General features: G+C 54.9%; 1 protein-coding gene across 1 annotated transcript in view; it reads right to left on the bottom strand.

Annotated features, from left to right (window-relative positions):
• Positions 1-560: 560 nt before the first annotated feature.
• Cdk12 (cyclin-dependent kinase 12) overlaps positions 561-14,742 on the bottom strand; it is a gene marked incomplete in the record, with an annotated part of 101,494 nt that continues 87,312 nt past the window's right edge. Inside the window, 5 exon segments of the mRNA XM_013519192.1 lie at positions 561-730; positions 885-948; positions 1,023-1,151; positions 1,732-1,905; positions 2,149-3,761.

The following is a 14,742-nucleotide window of genomic DNA, read 5'->3' as shown; positions in this document are numbered from 1 at the left end:
TGGTGCTCCCTCGGCGTGGTTTGGGACACTATGGGAAGAGGGTCCTTCGAGAAGCGGTCACCAATGAAAAGACACGGCAGGCAAGTGGCCCCGGGTGCAAGACAGCAAGAAGGAGCCGCGGGCCTGGGGCCTGGGGACCTCCGTAACCTCTGGACCTCTTTTGTGGGTCTGACTTTGAAATACCAGGTGCACAGGCTCGAGGCAAAGGCCAGGCCGAATTAAGCCACTTGTCAAGGTCATGCAAGGAACTCTGAGCTCTGTCCCAAGTACAGGAAGGCAGGGCCTCTGGGGCAGCCCCTGGAGGGTGGGGAGTGATAGGGTGATCTCAACTGGCACCCTCACTTTACAGAGGAACAACCTAGGCCTGGGGAAGGGGGGGTCTCTGACACTTAACCCAGGGCTCTCCCCACCTACACCCTGAATCGAAGGCCACTGTCCAGACCCAGCAGAGCCGAAAGGGAGGCAGGAGAGCTGCTGGGAAAGGCTTCCCTGAGGAGAGGAGATGAGGGGCTGGGGAGGATTCTTAACTCCTCTCCCACCCAACGCACACACGAAGCACACAACGCAGGCAGGACTTTTATTTGCAAATGTCCCTTCTCTGGGGAGCTTGCTGTTTCCCAGGAGACGCCTGGTGGAGATGCCTCTTCCTGCCAGCCTCCCTGGCAGCCACTAGGCGGCTGTGGCTCCCTCTTCTGCCTGGAGACACCACGGTGAGGGGCCCACGTGGCTCCTATTAGCAGGAAGTGGCACTGAGGGGCTGAGGACAGGGCAGCCAGCGGGGATGGCCAGCGGGGAGACTGAGGCAGCCATGCACAGGGCCACTTGGCCAGGAGTCCTGCACAGCCTGGCCGGTCCCTACCCATGCACTGAGTGCCTCCGCTTACCAGAGGGAAACACCCTCCCTGGCGTCTTCCCTCCCAAACTGGGGCTGCTTCTACTGTGATGAACCTAAAAATAATGCGCGATTATTGTAAAAGTAGGTAATCCCGGCCAAAGGGGATGCACGAAGGCCCCAGACTCACATTCCAGGATCTGTCTTTTCCATAGGAAAGTAATTCGACTCTGGTTGAATAGTCCAGGGCAAGAGTGCCACGCTGGCGGAGGGGAGACAGCATCACAGCGCAGAAGGTTCTAGAAGCTAGAAGGCCACCCTGCAGCAGGCACCCCGTACTGGAGAGGCTGCTGTGTGCACCTGGCCGTCACCCTCTAGGAGGTTAGCGGGGTCACAGTGCAGCTCTGAGCACCCCATCTATGCCTGCCCCCCACTCCCATCTGCCAGGGGGTACCACGTGCCCACACCGCTTGGAAGAATAAATGAACCCCAGAGGAAACAGGCCCAGAAATGGACACCGAGGGCAAGAATGACCTCAGGCATGCTCATGAACAAACACTGCCACAGGTCTGGGGGGAAACGGCCTGGAATTCTCTGCCATTGCCCTCTTTCCCAAGGCTGAGGGGGACTAAACTTGGGAGTTGCTCAAAAGGGTCACAGCCATAGAAGAAATGTCCCAGGCCTGGCCTAGGAAGGACAAGGCTGAGGCACTGGGGGAGCCGCCAGGGTCTGCAGGCAGACAGAGGTCTATGGAGAGATGGCAGGTGTGCGGGGGAGCAGGCTGTGTATTTGGACACTAAGTCCACGCCATGCTGTGCGGGGGACCACAGCAGTTCCGCCCCTGTACCTTGACAGGGGGCAGCTTGGGCTGGGGATCTAAACATACAAGGGAGACTCACCTCCCGCCAGAGAGCCCCCAGGACAGCACAGGGGTGCGGGCAGCCCTCAGCTGGCTTTCTACTCTGGCCAGGGAACTTAGGTAGGGTCCTGACGACCACATGTGACCTGTTATTCCATGGAGCCATTGACAAATCAGAGGCCTCAAACCCATTGTGCAGATGAATAAATCAAGGCTGGGAAAGGTAAAGCGACTTCTTCAGGTCACAGACAGTGCCACTGCTTTGGGGGTGGGGACCCTGCTAGAGCTGGGGGCCCGGCCTGCGGCTCAGCCAAGTCTCCAGCCTCCCTGTGAGCTCGGATCCTTGCAGCTCACCCCTGCCTCCCCTTGGGAGCTGTACTGAAGATGCCTAAGGGAGGCTGGGACGCGGCACGTGTCACCCTGCCTCGGCCTGACCGCTGTTCCTCAGAGATGTCACCTTTTCCGTTCTGCCAGGCTCGCTCTCCGCCAAGTTCTCAGTCTGTCCCCGCGCTCCTTCTGCACCCCAGCCCTGCGCATCCTCCTGGGCAGGGGCAAGGGCCGCCAGGACCGCTGCGAGCCGGGCTGCGGGCGGCGAGCCGGGAAGGGGCCCGCAGATGCTGCCTCCGCCCCCCTCCTCGGCCGGGGCCCCCACGGTGTCGGGGAGCAGGAGGAATCAATCAGGATAATGAAGCCGCAGCCTGCCACGCACCGCGGGGGCACCAGGAGTGGGGGCCGGTGCCAAGTCCGCCAGACGGTTCGGAGCAGCCGAGCCCGCGGCCGGGCGGTGGCGGCGGCGGCGACGGCGGCGGAAGCGCGGAACCGCGTGCTAGGCCTGGACACCGCCCTACGCAGCCCCTGGCAACCGCGCCTTGGCAACCGGACGCCCAGGAGAAATCTTAAAGCCGCAGCGCCTCTTTTCCCTGCCACCGTCACCGCCGCCGGTTCCCAAGGGGGAAAGGGTCCTACGGAGGAGGGCTCAGGCCGGCAGTCAGGACTAGGGGGTCTGACTCCCACCCTCGCTCGCTTATTTATTGAGGGCATATTGGGCCTGCATGCCCAAGCGCGGGCTAGACGCTGGGGAGGGGAACGCGCGGTGATTAAAAATGAACAAGATCCTGCCAAGAAGAGTTCACAGTCTAGCGCGCAAGGCAGACCAGACTGGCGGAGGTGAGCAGGAGCCGGTGCTACCCAGGACGGAGGGGATTTGGCTGGAGGGCTGAAGGGCTGTTACAGAATATTCCTGCAGCACCTGCCACTCCAAGTCGTGGCTTGGACGCTTTCTCCCCGGGCTCTGCTCTGTCGCCCTTCCCGCCAGCAGCCCCGCGAGACGGGCGTTCTCATTATCACCTTTACCCGTCCCGCCTTACACATGAAGAATGAGGGGGCCAGAGAGGTGAAAAGACTTAGCCAAAAACCTCATTTTACTTTTTGCAGACTCCAGGGCCTGGGCCACTGACCAGTTGCGGTTGTGCTTACCTGGAAGGGTTAGAGCTGAGTGGGGACTTCCCAATATGATGTAAGAAATGAGGCTGGAGAAAGGGACCGGGAGGAGGAGGTGGCCACCTCGCCCTCTGCCACGCACTGACCTGACCCTGTCTGATCTGCCCTCCTGGGCCGGCCTGGGTGTGGGCAGAGGGCTTGGAGAGGTGACTTCCAGATGTCCCTCCGCTTCGGTTATCTGCTAGTTCCTGCCTGAAGTCTAGGCACCGTGCCACCCTTCCAGGCATCAGTAGTTGGCAGGGGCTGAAAACTAAGGGGGATTCCAGGCTTTTGAAAGAAGGGTCAGAGCTGGAGGGGGTTAGAGAGGGGTAATAAGGGGGCTTTGGCACAAGAAAGCTTGAGTCACAATCACTGGAGGCTGGGCCTCGTCCTCTCGACTCTGTGCACCTACCCCTCGATTGCTGATGTCCACTTGGGCAAGAAATCGGTGCCAGGGGCTGGGACAGGTTCAGAGGCTGTTGGTGAAGAGAAAAGCTCACAGGTTTTAGAGCCAAGCTCATCTGGTTTTCAGCTCTATCATCTCCCAGCTATGTGATCTTCAGTGCTGAATTCAATCCCCTTGAGCCTTGGCTTCCGCATCTGTAGGATAGAAACATTCATGTCTAACTCTCAGGGTTAATGTGAGACTTAAATAAGATGAGAAAAAAGTACAGCTATGTTTGCCAGAGGGTAGACTTAACAACTAGGGTAAAATTTAAAACATCATTGTTGGCCGGTTGTGGTGGCACACTTCTGAATCCCAGCACTCAGGAGGCTGAGGCAGGAGGATCGTTGCAAGTTCCAGACCAGCCTGGGCTACAAAGTGAGCTCAAGGCCAGCCTGAACTGCACAGGGAGACCCTGTCTCAAAGAAGACAAACAAACAACAACAACAACAACAAAGTCATTGCTTTTTGGTAGTCTGATAATACTCTTAAAAGCTCTATCCAGCCAGGTGTGATGGCACACACTTGCAATCCCAGCCCTCGGGAGGCTGAGGCAGGAGGATTGATGCAAGTTCAAGGCCAGCCTGGGCTACATAGTGACTTCAAGGTCAGCCTGAACTACACAGCAAGACCCTGTCTCAAAAAAAAAAAAAAAAAAAAAAAAAAAAAAAAAGTGCTGGGGATATAGCTCAGCAGTACAATACCTACCTGGCAAGCTTGAGGTCCTGAGTTCAATTTCTGGTACCAAAAAAAAAAAAAAAAGGTCTGTCCATGCCTGATTCTGTCCAGGACTTGTGAATGTTACCTTATCTACAAAAAGGGGCTTTGCAGATGTGATTAAGAGTCTTGAGGGGCTGGGGATACAGCTCAGCAGCACAAGCACCTGCCTGGCAAGTGCAAGTTCCTGAGTTCGATTCCTGGTACCAGAAAAAAAAAGAATCCTGACATGGGGAAGTTATTCTGGATCATCTAGCTGGGCTTGAAATGCCACCAGGGACTACAACAGGGAGGGCATTCTCGTCTCAGGAAACTGGGTAAAGGCATGGGGTGGGAGAAAACGCTGCCTTCAGGAAACTGCCCAAACTTGGAATGGCAGGTGCATGGAGGTGTGGAGGGTGGCAGAGGCAAGAAAGCCAAGGGCCTTGGCTTCCACCCCAGAACAGAATCAACCCCTCCACCCTGCACTGGCACTGGGCTCCAGATCGCAGAACCCCAGACTGCCCGTGCTGGAAAGAAGCCTTAGGTTCCATCCAGGATGGTCTTCCATTTCACACGTAGGGAAACTGAGGCCCACAGGAAGTAGTTCATCCACAGAATAAGCTAGAGCCAGATGGCCACACTCCGTCTTCTCTCCTAAGCCTGGGTGTCCCATGTCTAGGGGGGCCAGAGATGAGGCCTAGAGGTCCCTTTGCAATCCACTTCCAAAAAGCACAGGCCTTGTGGTGTTCCAAACAAAGAGGGTGTTATTTGCATATTATTTGCATGTTGCTAATTAGATGAGAGGCAGAGTCATTCAGCCCCTGCCCTTCTTGTTCCCTATACCACCTCACTCACATGGAATTCTTCTTCCTCATCCATTCCTCGACCTTGACAACTTCCCCCCGGAACTCCAGCCCACGCCTCACCCTCAAGTCCCCTGCCCTAGCTCCCCCTGCTCTGAGGCTTTGGTCCTGCCCAGGAGAGTTGCCTGGTGTCTTCAGGGTACGGAGTCTGGGTGGAGGATCCTGGGGTAAGATTATAGCAGAAAGGGAGAGGATGGGAGTTTTCTCTGGGAATGGGGAGCAGTGAGCTCTGTCTCCCTGTAGCCCAGGCGCCATCTGAATGGGGCCATAGGAGTGGGGGAGGACAGTACTCCTTGGGGATCTGGTGGGCAGGTGCCAGCTGCATGCCCCAGGCCTGCCCCAAGCCTTTGGCAGGCAGCCACACTAACCCCTGAGGGTTGTCTACTTCTTTGAGAGAGGAAGAATGTTGGGGAAGGTCTGGGAGCATCCCTTGGCCTGGCAGCCCAGGGTCAGATTGAGGTCACTGTGCAAGAGACTGTGGAGCCTTCCACCCAGATTCTTGAGGCTGCCATTAACTAAGACGACTGTGAAATATTATGCTGAAGTAAGCATGGTGTCTGCCTCCTGGAGAGGAGGCACTAAATATTTTCCGATAATGAGGAGCCACCTGTCTCCTGGAGACAAATAAGGAAAAGGGGTCACAGAGAGCCACAGGCTGTGCCCAGCACCCCTTGCAGGTGACATATCTGAGCCCATCAGCTGGTGGTCACCAGAGAGGACATCATACTGTGGCCAGAACAGGTACAAAGCACAACCCCTGATGTCCCCTGCTGCGATCCGGGGCTCCATCCCCACAGCTGACTCAAAGTGGCTGCCAGGAACTGGGACATTAGGGTCCATGGAGAACTCCAGGGTGCAGTTCAGGCTAGCAATGCACCAACTTATTCTGCATTAGGACAGTGGCTCAGAAACGGGAAGCAAGTGGAACTGATTCCCCTCATGCACGGATGGTCTGTGAGCTTATGTGGATGTGTGCTACGGGGGTCTCAGCTACCACCCAACCAGCCCCGTGCACTGATGTGTGCACACAGCCAAGCGTGTGTGAGGCCTATGTTGTGTACGAGTGTCATTGTGGAATTCCACCTTCTCTCTTCCTGTTCTGGGTACAATGGGAAGTAAAGAGTCCTCAGTTTCATCATCCCCAGCCCTGCTCCCCTGCCCGTGACAGCAGGCAGTGGGTCCCTCCTTGGTCCTGGGTGATGGACCCCAGCTCTCTACTGGTCTGTATAACCCTGGTTTGTACTGGCTCCTTTGTCCTGATTGCTCCCTCTCCCCTTCATGGTCTTAGGCCACCACCCCCTCTAGAGTCCAAACCAAAGGGAGCAGTGGGAGGAAGTCAGGGTGGTGCTGTGAGGGTGGGAGGAAGAAGGGTGAATCAGATACTGTTCGATTTTGCCTGGGTCCCCTCGGAGCACTGCTGCTCATTTAAAATTCCGATTTAAAGCCGAGAGCGGCTCTTTAAATTTCCACATTAGCATGCCGCCCTGATGCCAGGCCAAGATGTTGGGATGGATTTGGCAGGAACGCCTCCAACAGCGGCAAGCAGCAGCAGTTGCCAGCAATAAAACAACGCATGAATAAAAGAAGGCCGCTTGGCAGCGGCAGCGGCCCAGGTAGCTGGGTAAGCCCAGGAGGGGCTCTCTGATGTCGGGGCTTGGAGGCATGAAGGGCTGCATGGGGGCCTGGGCAAGTGCAGGCCCCGTACCCCATCGATGCCTGCAGTGGAATGTGGGGTGAAGGCCCCGGCAAGATCGGGGTTTCTCCCTTGTGCCTGTTTCTCCCCCTCCCTCCAGGGTTATCTTCTTGGAGGGGACAGATGTTGCCTTTGATGAGGACACAGGACTTGGCCCGCAGCCTGAATCATCCTGCTTCAGTAGGGGCCCAGAGAACAGGTGGGGTCAGACAGAGAAACATTCCCTAGAATGGCTCCAGATTCATGACCCCAGATATCGGGGTGCGAGGGGTACCATCCAGGGAAGGAGACTGGGTGAGAAACTGCCCTGAGGACTGGGAATTGGTGCTGAGCTGAGTCACAGAGATGCTCCAGGTTGGCAGGTTGACAATTATCTGCGTGCTTGTACCGTGCTTGGGGTCAGGCATAGCCAGGAAGGGCAAAGTCACCAGCCTGGCCTAACCTTAACTCCTTCAGACCTGTTTGAGGTCAGACAGCAAGGGCAGCAAAGAAGTCAGCCAAAGCCCTGGGCCGGAGGCTGGACACCTCCTAGAGGCCACCTTGTGTACCCTGCTTCCCAGCGGGTACAGGACCTGCCATCCCTGGACCCTGTGTTCTCCGCTCTGGTCACCTGGCGCTGCTCAGTGCTCAGCTTCCCGGGCATTTCAGGGAACAAGCAGCCGGTCCTGCTCCGAGTAAACTGCCCCTCCTGCTGGGTTTAACCAGCTCCTTCCCGAAGCCCAGGGACAGAGGACAGAAGCAGACAGAGGGGTGGTAGCAGATGGTCTCTGCAGTTTTGGCTGAGGCAGAAAAGAGGGATTTTCTTCAGAGCACCCTTCTCTGATGGAACTCCCCTCCTTTCCACCTCCTGTGAGTGGTTTCAGGCTTGTGCAAGGGGAGAGGCTCTGGGGACGCTGCATCCTCTCAGTCTCTGCGGAAGCTGGCGAGCAGGCAGGCAGGGCGTGGTTCTCCAGAGTAGGCCCTGGGTCCCTGAACAAGGGCTGCTCTTGCCTTGATGGTTTCCTCTGGGGACAGTGAGATGGCCTGGGTACTCTGTTTCACACTGGGTTGCAGAGTGGCTCAGAATCTGAGTTTAGCCCAGAGATGTCCTTTGTCGTTCATTCATTCAACAAACCTTTACCCAAACACTGCTTTACGGGAGGTGCTGTGGTGGGCACAGATGTGGTCACTGCCCTGGTGGAACTTTCCATCTGCGCACACTGGAGCTATCATTCAAATGACTGCACAGCAAGGGGACATCACGGCACTAAGTGGGGAGGACAACAGTGCCCTGTGCATGCAGGACGGGGGACTTCATCTAGCCTAAGCAGCAGAGGAGGCACTTGCAGAGAGACAAGCAAGAGCAGCCTGAGGGTAGGAGAACTGGCGGCACCAGCACAGAAGCAGAGGAGGGGGAGGCCCAACTGAGAAGCCTCTCGCTGCGACTCCTGGCTTGCTGGTTGGCAGTCAGGGATGGAAAGGCGTGGCCCTGTGCTGTGCCCCGCTCTAAGTAATGCTAGCTCCCTCTCCCCTCCCTGTGCCGAACTCCCTCTGGGGACCCCAGATTTCTACAGCAAAGGAGCTGCACAGGCTTGATCCCCTCTGTCCACTCAGGGCCCCAAGCCTCAGCCATCAGTCTTCAAGGAAATGCCAAGGCCTCTCTCTCCTCCCCACATCTGCCCCTCACAGGACCTTCCCAGCCCCTAACTACTTCCTCCTCGCACCAGCCTTCCAGAAAGAGGCAGAGGCTGAGCCGCGAAGAGCTGGCCTCCTCAGCAGCTCCCAGGGGTGCTCGGGGTGGATCTGAGTGTCTTAGGGGGGGAGAGGGAGCGGTGGGGAGCTGGGGAGGGGACTGCCCACCCAAGGCGGCGTAGAGCCCAGAGCCTTTTCCATCACAGACACCCCATCTGTCTCCCACAGAAGGCTCGGGTTGGAAGAGGTTCGGAGAAGGGGGGTACAGTGGGTGAAACTGTGTGTCTGTGAGCTAGCACGGTGGTGAGGGTACTGGCCAGGGAAGCAGCAGGTCAGGGAGGGTGGTATCAGCCTGACTGCTGTCTTGGCCGCTGGCGACCAAGGTCTGAGGTTGGGCCTGGAGGTGAGGAGGATGATGGGGACACCACCATATGGCTGTCCTGAGACAGCGCCGTGTTTGGTTTGGATTTATAACTCCCAGCCCCGCCCCCACGGCCAGGGGCGAAGACTCACAGCTCTACTGCCAACAGGGCAAGAGGGTGGGCACAGGCAGAGCTGCAGGAGCCTAAGCCCAGGGTCAGGCTGGATGCAGGACACCTTCCTCGCCCCAGCCATCCACCTGAGAGTGCAACTTGACTTTTCAGCGTTTTCACTCACGTATTACTTTAATAGCACCTGCAACGGTCCAGCAAAGTAAACTTCAGGGCAAGAAGGGGTTTAAAAGGGTAAGCAGGTAACAACACACAACACAGGAGGGTACGGAGAGGGCGCCCAAACGCAGCGCTCTGACTCCGCTCAGCGCCAGGCTGTCAGATCAGTTGGGGACCTTTTGGAGGAGAGTTCAGAATTCCTTCCTAGTGACCACAAGACTTTGGGAGACACCCAGAGGACCGCAAGACTCTGGGGTCCTACTTCAGCACAGCGCCCCCTCCTGGATACCAACATCCAGACATAGGAAACTGAAATCGCTGGGGGGTCTCCCGGGGGCTGAGGGCCCTGGACGGAAAAGCGGTCCCGAAGCTTGGACAGGGAGGTGTGTGGCAAGCAACATCAGGCTCTGCTGCAAGTCCTGGAGCTGACCCTGGGAATCCCTGCGGATGCTTCCGCGATCTGAGCACTTTCACCTCTCTACCTGTGATTAAGAGAGTATGACTCCCCAGCTCCCCTGACCCCTATCCACTCTATCCCTCTCCCACACTTCCTGTAGAGAAGTCCTCCCCCAGGTGTCACGCCCTTCCTTCAGGCTGGAGCTTAATCCCCTTACGAGCCCTCTACAGCAGGTGCCGAGGGAACCCAAGACAGGGCTTAAGTTATTAAATATAAATAGACAGGGGAGGGGAACTGAATATAGAGACAGATATTATATCTCAGTCCCTGCGAATTATTAGGAAGACGGCACTAGCGGTTGCTAAGCAACAGGTCTCCACAGAGGACGAGGCACCAGAGGAAAAAGCTTCCTTTGACTGAATGTTGGGGTGAGAGGCGGGGAGGGTGGGTGTCAAAGGACTCTGGACTAGGGGGCGGGCGGGGCTGGATTGTTCCCCAAGCCCAGCCCCTTCCCTAGGCCTTAGCAAGCTCCGCCCACCCGCACATTCTTCCGGATTGGTGGAAGGAGGAAAGCCTCAGACACTCCTCCCTTCCTGCCTGGAGGAGGAAACCTGGTTTCCATAGCAACCCAGAAACAATCCTGGCCTCTTTCTACTCAAGGTTTCTTTGTGACCCCCTCTCGGGGCGCCCATTATCACAGACTCCTTTCTCTGGCCCCCGGACTTCTGACTGGGGTGGAGGGCTTCTAAAAGGGTTAGGGTGGGGGCGCCACAGTTCTTCTCATTGGCCCTACAGTGAGACCCGAAATGGGGAAGGTGACTTTTAGGGCAAAAGGCTTCCGGGTCCTCTGACCTCTACCTCCTAAGGGGCTGCAGAGCACTGGGCCCAGCGGTGGCATCTGGCGAAGGCTGGGTCCAGGCTCGCTTTCTAAAGGGCAAGAGGAGGTCGGGAGCGAGAGGACGGGCTCCTTTGTGCCCCTTGGCCACTCGGGGCCCGAGCCTCCCGACCCCAAGTCCACCGCGTGGAGACCCGGGAATGGAGATATAGAACATTAACGTATGTCAAGTATAAGTGAGTGGCACCGAGGGGCATAATCTGTTTTTCTAATATGACCACAAGCAGAGTGTTAGAAGAATTAGGCCGACAGCTGCTGGTTCCCCCTTCCTCTCCCCCGCCCGCTCCGCTCCCTTCCTCCCGCTCGCACACACCAATGGCAGCGGAGCCTGCGCCGATTTCTCTTAATCTTCCTCCTCCATCCCGCGCTCTTTCCGCAGGCGGTGCTGCGAAGCCGGCAGAGCCCGCGTCACACCTTACTGCTCCCCAAGATTGCTCCACAGAGAGCTCAAGGAGATGGCAATTCGGCGCTGACGCCGGCTGGCAGCAGTTGGGAGAGGGGAAGGAGAAGGGAGAGGGAGGTGGGGAGGGGAAAAGTTGGCACGGATACCAAGTTTTTCCCTAGAGAGATGGGGGGGTGGGGGGAGCGAGAGAAAATGACACAGAGGAAAGGAAACACGAAAGGAGGGGGAGAGAGGGAGAGAGAGGGAGAGAGGGAAGGAGGCCGGGAGGGGGGAAGACGGAAAGAGAGGGAGAGAGAATGGGAATGAAGTTCTGCAGACATCCACATGTGGGCATGCCTGGCTCACCTGACTCATGACCCGCTAAAGATCACGCCACCCAGTCGGGGTTCCCACCCACCCACTCCCTGCCACACACACACACATGCACACGCGCACACACATGCACACGCACGCACTCCCAGTCAACCTGGAAGCCAAGCAGTGTTGTGTGTTCGTGCGAGTGTGTGTTCGCCTGTATGTTGTCTGTTTTGGATCGCAGTAGAATGCAGTATGTAAATGAGATGGTTATTACCGCAATGTTCATCAAGCTGAGCCGAGAAGACATTAATAGCCTGATGAATATGCATGTGAATTTGTTAATTAAGTTAATTATTCTGCTGAAAATGCATTCGTCTTCCAAGGACATTTTCCCAATGATTTTTACATGCTCTAGCCATTAGTCATGCTATATTTTATCAGGGAAATGAGTTTGCTTAAGTTGTAAAAAAAAAAAAAAAAAGAAAGAAAAAAGAGAAAGAGAAAAGATGGGAGAGAAAGAAAAAGAAACTGAAAAATGTGCTGAAGTTGAGAGGGGAGGCATCTAACGCTGGCCGCAAGTTGGAGGCCCAGCTGGGCTTTTGAAGCCTGCCCTCAATTTTTATGGGTACCTCATTCTACAATTTTTTGCCCTTTTTTTTTGATGACAAACTTTTTTTTTCCAGTGCCAAATTTCCAACACATTAATTAATTGTTGTAGCCAATTAACTGTAGTTGTGCAAATGAGTTTAGCACTAATTACCATGCAGTGCCTGTAATCACATAAAAAACTTGCTGAGAGAGAGGAAGAAAAAGGAAGGGGAAGGGATGGTTCAGGAGAGGGGAGGACCTGGACTAGAAGGGCAGCCGGGGGGTCCTGAGGCCTCCTGGTCAGGAGCTGCCCTGCCTCAGAGGGAAGGGACTGTCTTCCCAGCCACTCCCAGGACTTCCGGGAGTCAGGGAAACTCACGTGGGAAGAAGGGAAGAACCAGCAGAGTGGTCTCCCTTTGTCAGAGAACTTCCAGCCAAGACAAAGGCTCAGAGTGGACAGTTCTCCGCACTCCACTGATCCAGGGTGATCTCCATCGTCCCCACCCAGTCTCAGTGCTTATTCTCTCCCGTGGCTGGAATTACTGGGTAGGGATGGGGTGCTGTTGGGAGCTAGGCTGTCACTGATGGGCCAAAGGATAGAGTCATAGGCAACCTCAGCCTGGTTCTGAAGCTGTACGTAAATGAGGAAAACTGCTCGGGCAGACAGCCACTAGAACAGGCCAAGGGAGCAGGAGTAATCTCACTTGGGTGTGGTGGTGCATTCCTGGAATCCCAGTGGTCTGGGAGACTGAGGCAGGAGGATCTGAAGTTTGAGCCCAGCTTGGTCAACTTAGTGATTTAGTGAGGTCGTACCTCAAAATAAAAAATAAGAGAAGGGCTGGGGATGTAGCTCAGTGTAAAGGCCCTGCTTGAATCCTCAGTACTAAAGAAAAAAAAAATTAAAGGGCCACCTCCAGCAGGAAGTGGGAGGTGGCCAACACAGCTGCCAGGAGAGGCCAAACCTCTTCTGTACATTGGCATCTCTGCCATCTGTCACAACTGGGCACTTTAGGTCTCCCCATCAGCTTCCCCAGGGCCCAGACACTGAGGGACGGCACCAACTGGCTTCTCCAGCTTCCTGAGACCTCACTGCCCAGCCAGGTTAGGGAAAGCGCAGGAGTGCGGTGAAGGCCAGGCACTGGGCTGGCACTTGCTTCCACTGAGCTTGAGCCTGAGGGTGTGAGGAGAGGCATCTCCACCTGCCCTGTCCCACACTGCCCAGAGCCTCCTGCCTGCCAGCCTGGAGGGGCAGGAAGCGCCTCATCCTGACAGCTAAGCTCTCTGTGCCCTTTAACACTGTGTGATCGAGGAAATGACTCACTCTTCGCCTCAGTTTTCCTCATCTACAAAATGGAGAGAGGAGGAGCACCTGGCAAGGAGGTGTTTAGTCACTTTCTTCGTGGCTGATGCACAGTATCTGACACCCGCAACTGAAAGGGAAAAGAGGCTTATTTTGGCTTCCGTTTTAGAACTTCCAGCCCATTCGGTGGACTCAAACATAGAAACGCGAGGCAGAGGGGCCTGGGAGGAGGAAGACTGCTCAGGTCATGGCACAGAGGGGAGGGAGCATCCAGGGAGGGAGCCAGACCCCTCTGGTCCCGCCCCAATGACCACCTATTCCCACAGGACCTCCTCCTACGAGCTAGTCAGCCATGACACCGCTACCATCCAGTGCCCCTTCAAGTCTGCCTGTGAGCACATGAGGCTTTGGGGGATCTGTGAGAAACCGTAACAGGGGGTTAATAATTGTGACTATAAAACATTCAGCGAACTAAGTATAAGGGGCAATTTCATTCGCTGCTAGTACTAGAGTACAAAAATAAGAGAACTTTGCTGATAGACAATTTGGTAATGTTAAAAATGTTCCTACAAAGACTCATACATAACTGTTCATAACAACTTTATTTGTAATAGCCAAAAGCTGGAATCAGCCCAGATGTCCTTCAACAGGTGAGTGGTTAAAGAAACGGTGGTATATGTACTAGGAGATAAACGAAAGCAACGCACTGTTGATACACAAGAAAACTTGGATGGTCTCTAGGGAACTGTGTGTGGAAGGAGCCAGTCCTAACAGGTTATGTGCTGTATGTTCCACTTCTTGAAGCTACAAAATTTAGGACAGCAGGACAGAGTAGCTGTGCAAAATGCTGAGCGAGTAAGGTGTGATTATAAAAATAAAACACAATGCATCTTTGTAGAGCTGGGACTGTAGTGGTGGATAAACAAACCTACACAGGTAATAAAACAGTTTAGGACTTAACACTGCACATGCACACACGCACATGCAAGAACAAGAAAAGTATTTACAAGGCCAGTGGATTGTAGCAATGTCAATATTCGGGCTGTGATACTATAACATTTGTGCAAAACGTTACCCTTCAGTGAAAGTGGGCAAGGTGTACAAGGGATCTCTGTATTATTTCTTAATGATTGCATGTGTATCTATAATTGTCTCATTTAAGAAAAAAAACTGATAGGGCCAGGGATGTAGCTCAGCGGCACAGCACCTGCCTGGCAAACGCAAGGTCGTGAGTTCAATTCCCAGCACCAAAAAAAAAAAAAAAAAGCTATGATAAATTATTAATGTCTCTGCTGGGTATAGAGGAGATGGAGCTGCCTGTGTGTGTGTTCTCATTGCAGAATTCCAGAGAGGGAGATTAATAAATATTATTCTCATTAGGCTACATCAATAAAATGATCATAACCATGGGGGGTAGTTATTTGTATCTGTTGACCCAGCAATTCCACTTCTTGGAATTTATTATTAACAATGTGTGAAGCCAAGCAGGGTGCATACTTATAGTCTCAGCTATTCAAGAGGCCGAGGCAGGAATATCCAATGTTTGTGGACAACCTTGGCAACTTAGCAAGACCTTGTCTCAAAAATAGGGGCTGGGGATTTAGCTCAGCGGCAAAAGCGCCTGCCTGGCAAGCGCAAGGTCGTGAGTTCGGTTCCCGGTACCGGAGAAAA

Source organism: Chinchilla lanigera, unplaced genomic scaffold (assembly GCF_000276665.1).
Source record: "Chinchilla lanigera isolate Chin_1 unplaced genomic scaffold, ChiLan1.0 scaffold00050, whole genome shotgun sequence".
Lineage (NCBI taxonomy): Eukaryota > Metazoa > Chordata > Mammalia > Rodentia > Chinchillidae > Chinchilla > Chinchilla lanigera.
The sequence above is the reverse complement of the archived record's forward strand: the minus strand, read 5'-3'. Positions and strand labels throughout refer to the sequence as shown.